The following is a 7,393-nucleotide window of genomic DNA, read 5'->3' on the forward strand; positions in this document are numbered from 1 at the left end:
CAAGCAACCCATAAACCAACATAGAAACAGAAAACATAGAATGCCCACCCAAACTCACGTCCTGACCAACTAACACATACAACAAACTAACAGAAATAGGTCAGGAACGTGACATAACCCCCCCCATAAGGTGCGAACTCTGGGCGCACCAGCACAAAGTCTAGGGGAGGGTCTGGGTGGGCATCTGACCACGGTGGTGGCTCAGGCTCCGGGCGAGGTCCCCACCCCACCATAGTCAATCCCAGCTTCCATTTCCCCCTATGAATGACCACCCTCATCTTACCCCCACTAAATCCTTTTGGTAACATCGACACCAGGGGCAGCACCGGGACAGAGGGATAGCTCAGGACAGAGGGATAGCTCAGGACAGAGGGATAGCTCAGGACAGAGGGATAGCTCAGGATAGCGAGGTAACTCAGGATAGAGAGGTAACTCAGGATAGAGAGGTAGCTCAGGATAGAGGGGCAACTCCGGACAGAGAGACAGCTCTGGACTGAGGGGCAGTTCTGAATAAATAGCCGCTCTGGGCTAAGGGACAGCTCATGACTGGCTGACGGCTCTGGACGCTCATGGCTGGCTGACGGCTCTGGACGCTCATGGCTGGCTGACGGCTCTGGACGCTCATGGCTGGCTGACGGCTCTGGACGCTCATGGCTGGCTGACGGCTCTGGACGCTCATGGCTGGCTGACGGCTCTGGCAGATCCTGTCTGGTTGGCGGCTCTGGCAGATCCTGTCTGGTTGGCGGCTCTGGCAGATCCTGTCTGGTTGGCGGCTCTGGCAGATCCTGTCTGGTTGGCGGCTCTGGCAGATCCTGTCTGGTTGGCGGCTCTGGCAGATCCTGACTGACGACTGGCTCTAGCGGCTCCTGACTGACTATCGGCTCTGACGGCTCGGGACAGACGGGCGGCTCTAATGGCTCGGGACAGACGGATGGCTCAGACGGCGCTGGGGAGACGGATGGCTCAGATGGCGCTACGGAGACGGATGGCTCAGACTGCTCCTGTCTGGCGGAAGGCTCTGGCTGCTCCTGTCTGGCGGAAGGCTCTGTAGGCTCATGGCAGACGGGCAGCTTTGCAGGCTCATGGCAGACAGGCAGTTCATGCGCCGTTGGGCAGACGGCAGACTCTGGCCGGCTGAGACGCACTGTAGGCTTGGTGCGTGGTGCCGGAACTGGAGGCACCTGACTGAGGACACGCACTTCAACCCTAGTGCGGGGAGCAGGGACAGGGCACACTGACCTCTCGAAGCGCCCTATAGGCCTGGTGCGTGGTACCGGACTGAGGGCACGCACCTCAGGACGAGTGCGGGGAGAAACAACAGTGTGCACAGGACTTAGGAGACGCACATGTGGCTTAGTGCGCGGTGCCGGAACTGGAGGCACTGGGCTGGAGACACGCACCATAGGGAGAGTGCGTGGAGGAGGAACAGGGCTCTGAAAACGCACTGGAAGCCTGGTGCGTAGTGTAGGCACTGGTGGTACTGGGCTGGGGCGGGGAGGTAGTGCCGGAAATACCGGACCGTGAAGGCGTACTGGCTCCCTTGAGCACCGAGCCTGCCCAACCTTACCTGGTTGAATGCTCCCCGTCGCCCAACCAGTGCGGGGAGGTGGAATAACCCGCACCAGGCTATGTAGGCGAATCGGGGACACCATGCGTAAGGCTGGTGCCATGTAAGCCGGCCTGAGGAGACGCACTGGAGACCAGACGCGTTGAGCCGGCCTCATGACACCTGGCTCAATGCCCAATCTAGCCCTACCAGTGCGGGGAGGTGGAATAACCCGCACTGGGCTATGCACTCGTACAGGAGACACCGTGCGCTCTACTGCGTAACACGGCGCCTGCCCGTACTCCCGCTCTCCACGGTAAGCCTGGGAAGTGGGCGCAGGTCTCCTACCTGCCCTCGGCCCACTACCTCTTAGCGCCCCCCCAAGAAATTTTTGGGGTCTCCTCTCGGGCTTCCAGCCACGTCTCCTTGCTGCCTCCTCATACCACCGCTCTTGGGCTCTCGCTGCCTCCATCTCCTCACGAGCGCGGTGATATTCCCCAATGTGAGCCCAGTGTCCTTTTCCCTCCAATACTTCCTCCCAAGTCCATGATTAATGTGTAGCAGGCCACTGCTCGACTTCACGCCGCTTGGTTCTGGATTGGTGGGTGGTTCTGTAACTGTTTTCCTCTTCCTCTTCATCAGAAGAGGAGGAGCAGGGATTGAACCAAAATGCAGCGGATGTTGAAGACATAATTTATTAAACAAGACGGGAAAAACACGAAACGAAATACACTTGGATAAACTAACAAAATAACAAACGGTGTAGACAGACCTGGACGACGGACTCACATAACACGAAAACGCACGAACAGGGAATATAGCCTACACATAAAAATGACGATGAACAAAACAAACCGAACAGTCCCGTATGGTGCGACAAACACAGACACAGGAGACAACCACCCACAACGAACACTGTGAAACAACCTACCTAAATATGACTCTTAATTAGAGGAACGCCAAACACCTGCCTCTAATTAAGAGCCATACCAGGCAACCCATAAACCAACATAGAAACAGAAAACATAGAATGCCCACCCAAACTCACGTCCTGACCAACTAACACATACAACAAACTAACAGAAATAGGTCAGGAACGTGACACCTACTTACAAAGCATGTAGAGGTCTGTAATTTTTATCATAGGTACACTTCAACTGTGAGAGACGGAATCTAAAACAAAAATCCAGAAAATCACATTGTATGATTTTTAAGTAAGTAGGAAAACCTGCAAAATCGGCAGTGAATCAAATACTTGTTCTCCCCACTGTGTGTGTATATATATATATATATATATATATATATATATATATATATATATATTTATATCTCATATATAAATATATATATATTAAGAGGACCATAAAATTAAGGACCACAGAGAGAACGCATTTAACGGAGTGTGCCTGCATGAAAGTCCGTGTTTGTGGGAGTGAGGATATAATGACTGACCAAGTTGTTTTGTACTGAAGCTGCAGGGCTTGATGTTTCTTTATCTATGGTAACACTCATTCCCTGTGGGTTATATTGATCTACACCTGCACAGATACAGACCTATTCTCCCAGCGATGCTAATAAGAGGATTTGTCTGGTAACACAAAGAAATCCCTCATCCTGTCAGGGCTGTTCTCACACTGCAGCGCAGAGTTCCAAACTAAGACACACATGGGCACACACAAGCACGTGGGCGCAAACACACACACACACACAGGAATAAAACGAGACAAAATGCACAGTGCACTATGATGCTTTCACGGTGCCACTGTAACTCGTAAAATAGCAAGATGATCCAGATAAATGTACAACATTAAGATAGATAACAGTATATCTCCAGATAATAACGTTCTGCTGCTTCACAGCCATGTTCGTGAACCTCCCTCTGTTTGCTGCTGCTCTACTGCTATGCTAGTGAACCAGCTGGCCTCCCTCTGTTTGCTGCTGCTCCACAGCCATGCTAGTGAACCAGCTGGCCTCCCTCTGTTTGCTGCTGCTCCACAGCCATGCTAGTGAACCTGTTGGCCTCCCTCTGTTTGCTGCTGCTCTACTGCTATGCTAGTGAACCAGCTGGCCTCCCTCTGTTTGCTGCTGCTCCACAGCCATGCTAGTGAACCAGCTGGCCTCCCTCTGTTTGCTGCTGCTCCACAGCCATGCTAGTGAACCTGTTGGCCTCCCTCTGTTTGCTGCTGCTCCACAGCCATGCTAGTGAACCAGCTGGCCTCCCTCTGTTTGCTGCTGCTCCACAGCCATGCTAGTGAACCAGCTGGCCTCCCTCTGTTTGCTGCTGCTCCACAGCCATGCTAGTGAACCTGTTGGCCTCCCTCTGTTTGCTGCTGCTCCACAGCCATGCTAGTGAACCAGCTGGCCTCCCTCTGTTTGCTGCTGCTCCACAGCCATGCTAGTGAACCAGTGGGCCTCCCTCTGTTTGCTGCTGCTCCACAGCCATGCTAGTGAACCAGTTGGCCTCCCTCTGTTTGCTTCTGCTCTACTGCCATGCTAGTGAACCAGTTGGCCTCCCTCTTTGCACTGCTGCTCCACAGCCATGCTAGTGAACCAGTTGGCCTCCCTCTTTGCACTGCTGCTCCACAGCCATGCTAGTGAACCAGTTGGCCTCCCTCTTTGCACTGCTGCTCCACAGCCATGCTAGTGAACCAGTTTGCCTCCCTCTGTTTGCTGCTGCTCTACTGCCATGCTAGTGAACCAGCTGGTCTCCCTCTGTTTTCTGCTGCTCCACAGCCATGCTAGTGAACCAGTTGGCCTCCTCTGTTTTCTGCTGCTCCACAGCCATGCTAGTGAACCAGTTGGCCTCCCTCTGTTTTCTGCTGCTCCACAGCCATGCTAGTGAACCAGTTGGTCTCCCTCTGTTTTTTGCTGCTCCACAGCCATGCTAGTGAACCAGTTGGTCTCCCTCTGTTTTCTGCTGCTCCACAGCCATGCTAGTGAACCAGTTGGCCTCCCTCTGGTTGCTGCTGCTCCACAGCCATGCTAGTGAACCAGTTGGCCTCCCTCTGTTTGCTGCTGCTCCACAGCCATGCTAGTGAACCAGTTGGCCTCCCTCTGTTTGCTTCTGCTTTACTGCCATGCTAGTGAACCAGTTGGCCTCCCTCTTTGCACTGCTGCTCCACAGCCATGCTAGTGAAGCAGTTGGCCTCCCTCTTTGCACTGCTGCTCCACAGCCATGCTAGTGAACCAGCTGGTCTCCCTCTGTTTTCTGCTGCTCCACAGCCATGCTAGTGAACCAGTTGGCCTCCTCTGTTTTCTGCTGCTCCACAGCCATGCTAGTGAACCAGCTGGTCTCCCTCTGTTTTCTGCTGCTCCACAGCCATGCTAGTGAACCAGTTGGCCTCCTCTGTTTTCTGCTGCTCCACAGCCATGCTAGTGAACCAGTTGGCCTCCCTCTGTTTTCTGCTGCTCCACAGCCATGCTAGTGAACCAGTTGGTCTCCCTCTGTTTTTTGCTGCTCCACAGCCATTCTAGTGAACCAGTTGGTCTCCCTCTGTTTGCTGCTGCTCCACAGCCATGCTAGTGAACCAGTTGGCCTCCCTCTTTGCACTGCTGCTCCACAGCCATGCTAGTGAACCAGTTGGCCTCCCTCTTTGCGCTGCTGCTCCATAGCCATGCTAGTGAACCAGTTGGCCTCCCTCTTTGCGCTGCTGCACCACAGCCATGCTAGTGAACCAGTTGGCCTCCCTCTTTGCGCTGCTGCTCCACAGCCATGCTAGTGAACCAGTTGGCCTCCTCTGTTTGCTGCTGCTCCACAGCCATGCTAGTGAACCAGTTGGCCTCCCTCTTTGTGCTGCTGCTCCACAGCCATGCTTGTGAACCAGTTGGCCTCCCTCTTTGCGCTGCTGCTCCACAGCCATGCTAGTGAACCAGTTGGCCTCCCTCTTTGCGCTGCTGCTCCACAGCCATGCTAGTGAACCAGTTGGCCTCCTCTGTTTGCTGCTGCTCCACAGCCATGCTAGTGAACCAGTTGGCCTCCCTCTGTTTGCTGCTGCTCCACAGCCATGCTAGTGAACCAGTTGGCCTCCCTTTTTGCGCTGCTGCTCCACAGCCATGCTAGTGAACCAGTTGGCCTCCTCTGTTTGCTGCTGCTCCACAGCCATGCTAGTGAACCAGTTGGCCTCCTCTGTTTTCTGCTGCTCCACAGCCATGCTAGTGAACCAGTTGGCCTCCCTCTTTGCGCTGCTGCTCCACAGCCATGCTAGTGAACCAGTTGGCCTCCTCTGTTTGCTGCTGCTCCACAGCCATGCTAGTGAACCAGTTGGCCTCCCTCTTTGCGCTGCTGCTCCACAGCCATGCTAGTGAACCAGTTGGCCTCCCTCTTTGCACTGCTGCTCCACAGCCATGCTAGTGAACCAGTTGGCCTCCCTCTTTGCACTGCTGCTCCACAGCCATGCTAGGCCCAGGGATGAGCTGTGATATTTTCTACATTTCTGTGCTGGTGACAACAAACACTGGTTGTGGTGAAAACCAAGTATTGCACAGCAGATAAAAATAGAATCGGTGCTAAAGCATTACCTCAGGCAACTCATATATGAAGAGAAAAAATGTAGCTGTGGGATTGTTATACATTGTACTCACCCATTTTTAGATATGACAGCAGGACATCCAGATTTGCATGTCTATATGTAGAGGAACTGACGGCGCTACTGCTGTCCCCCACCCACTCAACAACGATGCTATTAATGCTGTTTTAGGTTCTCTGTTGTGTGCCTCTCCTCCATGTTCTCAGTTCTCAGTCCATGGGACTTCATGTCCCAGTTCTCATCAATGTGTTGGCTCGTTGCAGTGATGTATGACAGTGTGTTCATAGACATCCAACAGTTTGTTGTTAACACCACGTATGGTGTTTGAGAGCTTGTGCTTTGTACTTGCAGAGCAATCATTGTACAATTTCTCCACCAGGGCCTTCACATTTTTTTCGATATGGCCTCTTGTAGTCTGGTTCTAGATATGCCATTAGGGTATTGAAGCCGACATCCTCTACCATTGACAATGGCTGCATATCAACTGCAATCATTTCTGTAATCAGCCCTGTGATTTTCTCACTCCGTCCCTTACCGCACTGCAGCCAGCAACGGGTTGGGTCCCGCGGTGCCTCCCTTTCACGTTTGCACCAGTACTGCCACTGTAGCTCAATCCCACCTCGCAAATTTTGCAATTCATCACCTTCTTCTCATTTAACTTCTCAAAGTATTTCCCTACAGGTCTTCGCTGCTGTCGCTGCCCTGTCTCACTCTCTGCCATTTTTCCAACTGTTAACGACGATGACGTGCGGAGCGCTTTATATCTTTGGCAAATAATTGATCCTATTTACAGCATTTTTGCATTATTTGTAGATGTCACGTTCCTGACCTATTTCTGTTAGTTTGTTGTATGTGTTAGTTGGTCAGGACGTGAGTTTGGGTGGGCATTCTATGTTGTCTGTTTCTATGTTGGTTTAGGGTTGCCTGGTATGGCTCTTAATTAGAGGCAGGTGTTTGGCGTTCCTCTAATTGAGAGTCATATTTAGGTAGGTTGTTTCACAGTGTTCGTTGTGGGTGGTTGTCTCCTGTGTCAGTGTTTGTCGCACCATACGGGACTGTTCGGTTTGTTTTTGTACATCGTCATTTTGTGTAGTCTATTTTCCCTGTTCGTGCGTTCTTCGTGTTTAATATAAGTTCGTCGTCCAGGTCTGTCTACTCCGTTTGTTGTTTTGTTAGTTATAGTGAAGTTCGTGTTTTTTCGTCTTGTCTTTAAATAAATTATGTGTTCACAACCCGCTGCATTTTGGTTCAATCCCTGCTCCTCCTCTTCGGATGAAGAGGAGGAGGACAACCGTTACAGTAGAATTGTTTTTTTGCCTTT

Source organism: Salvelinus fontinalis, chromosome 29, assembly GCF_029448725.1.
Source record: "Salvelinus fontinalis isolate EN_2023a chromosome 29, ASM2944872v1, whole genome shotgun sequence".
Lineage (NCBI taxonomy): Eukaryota > Metazoa > Chordata > Actinopteri > Salmoniformes > Salmonidae > Salvelinus > Salvelinus fontinalis.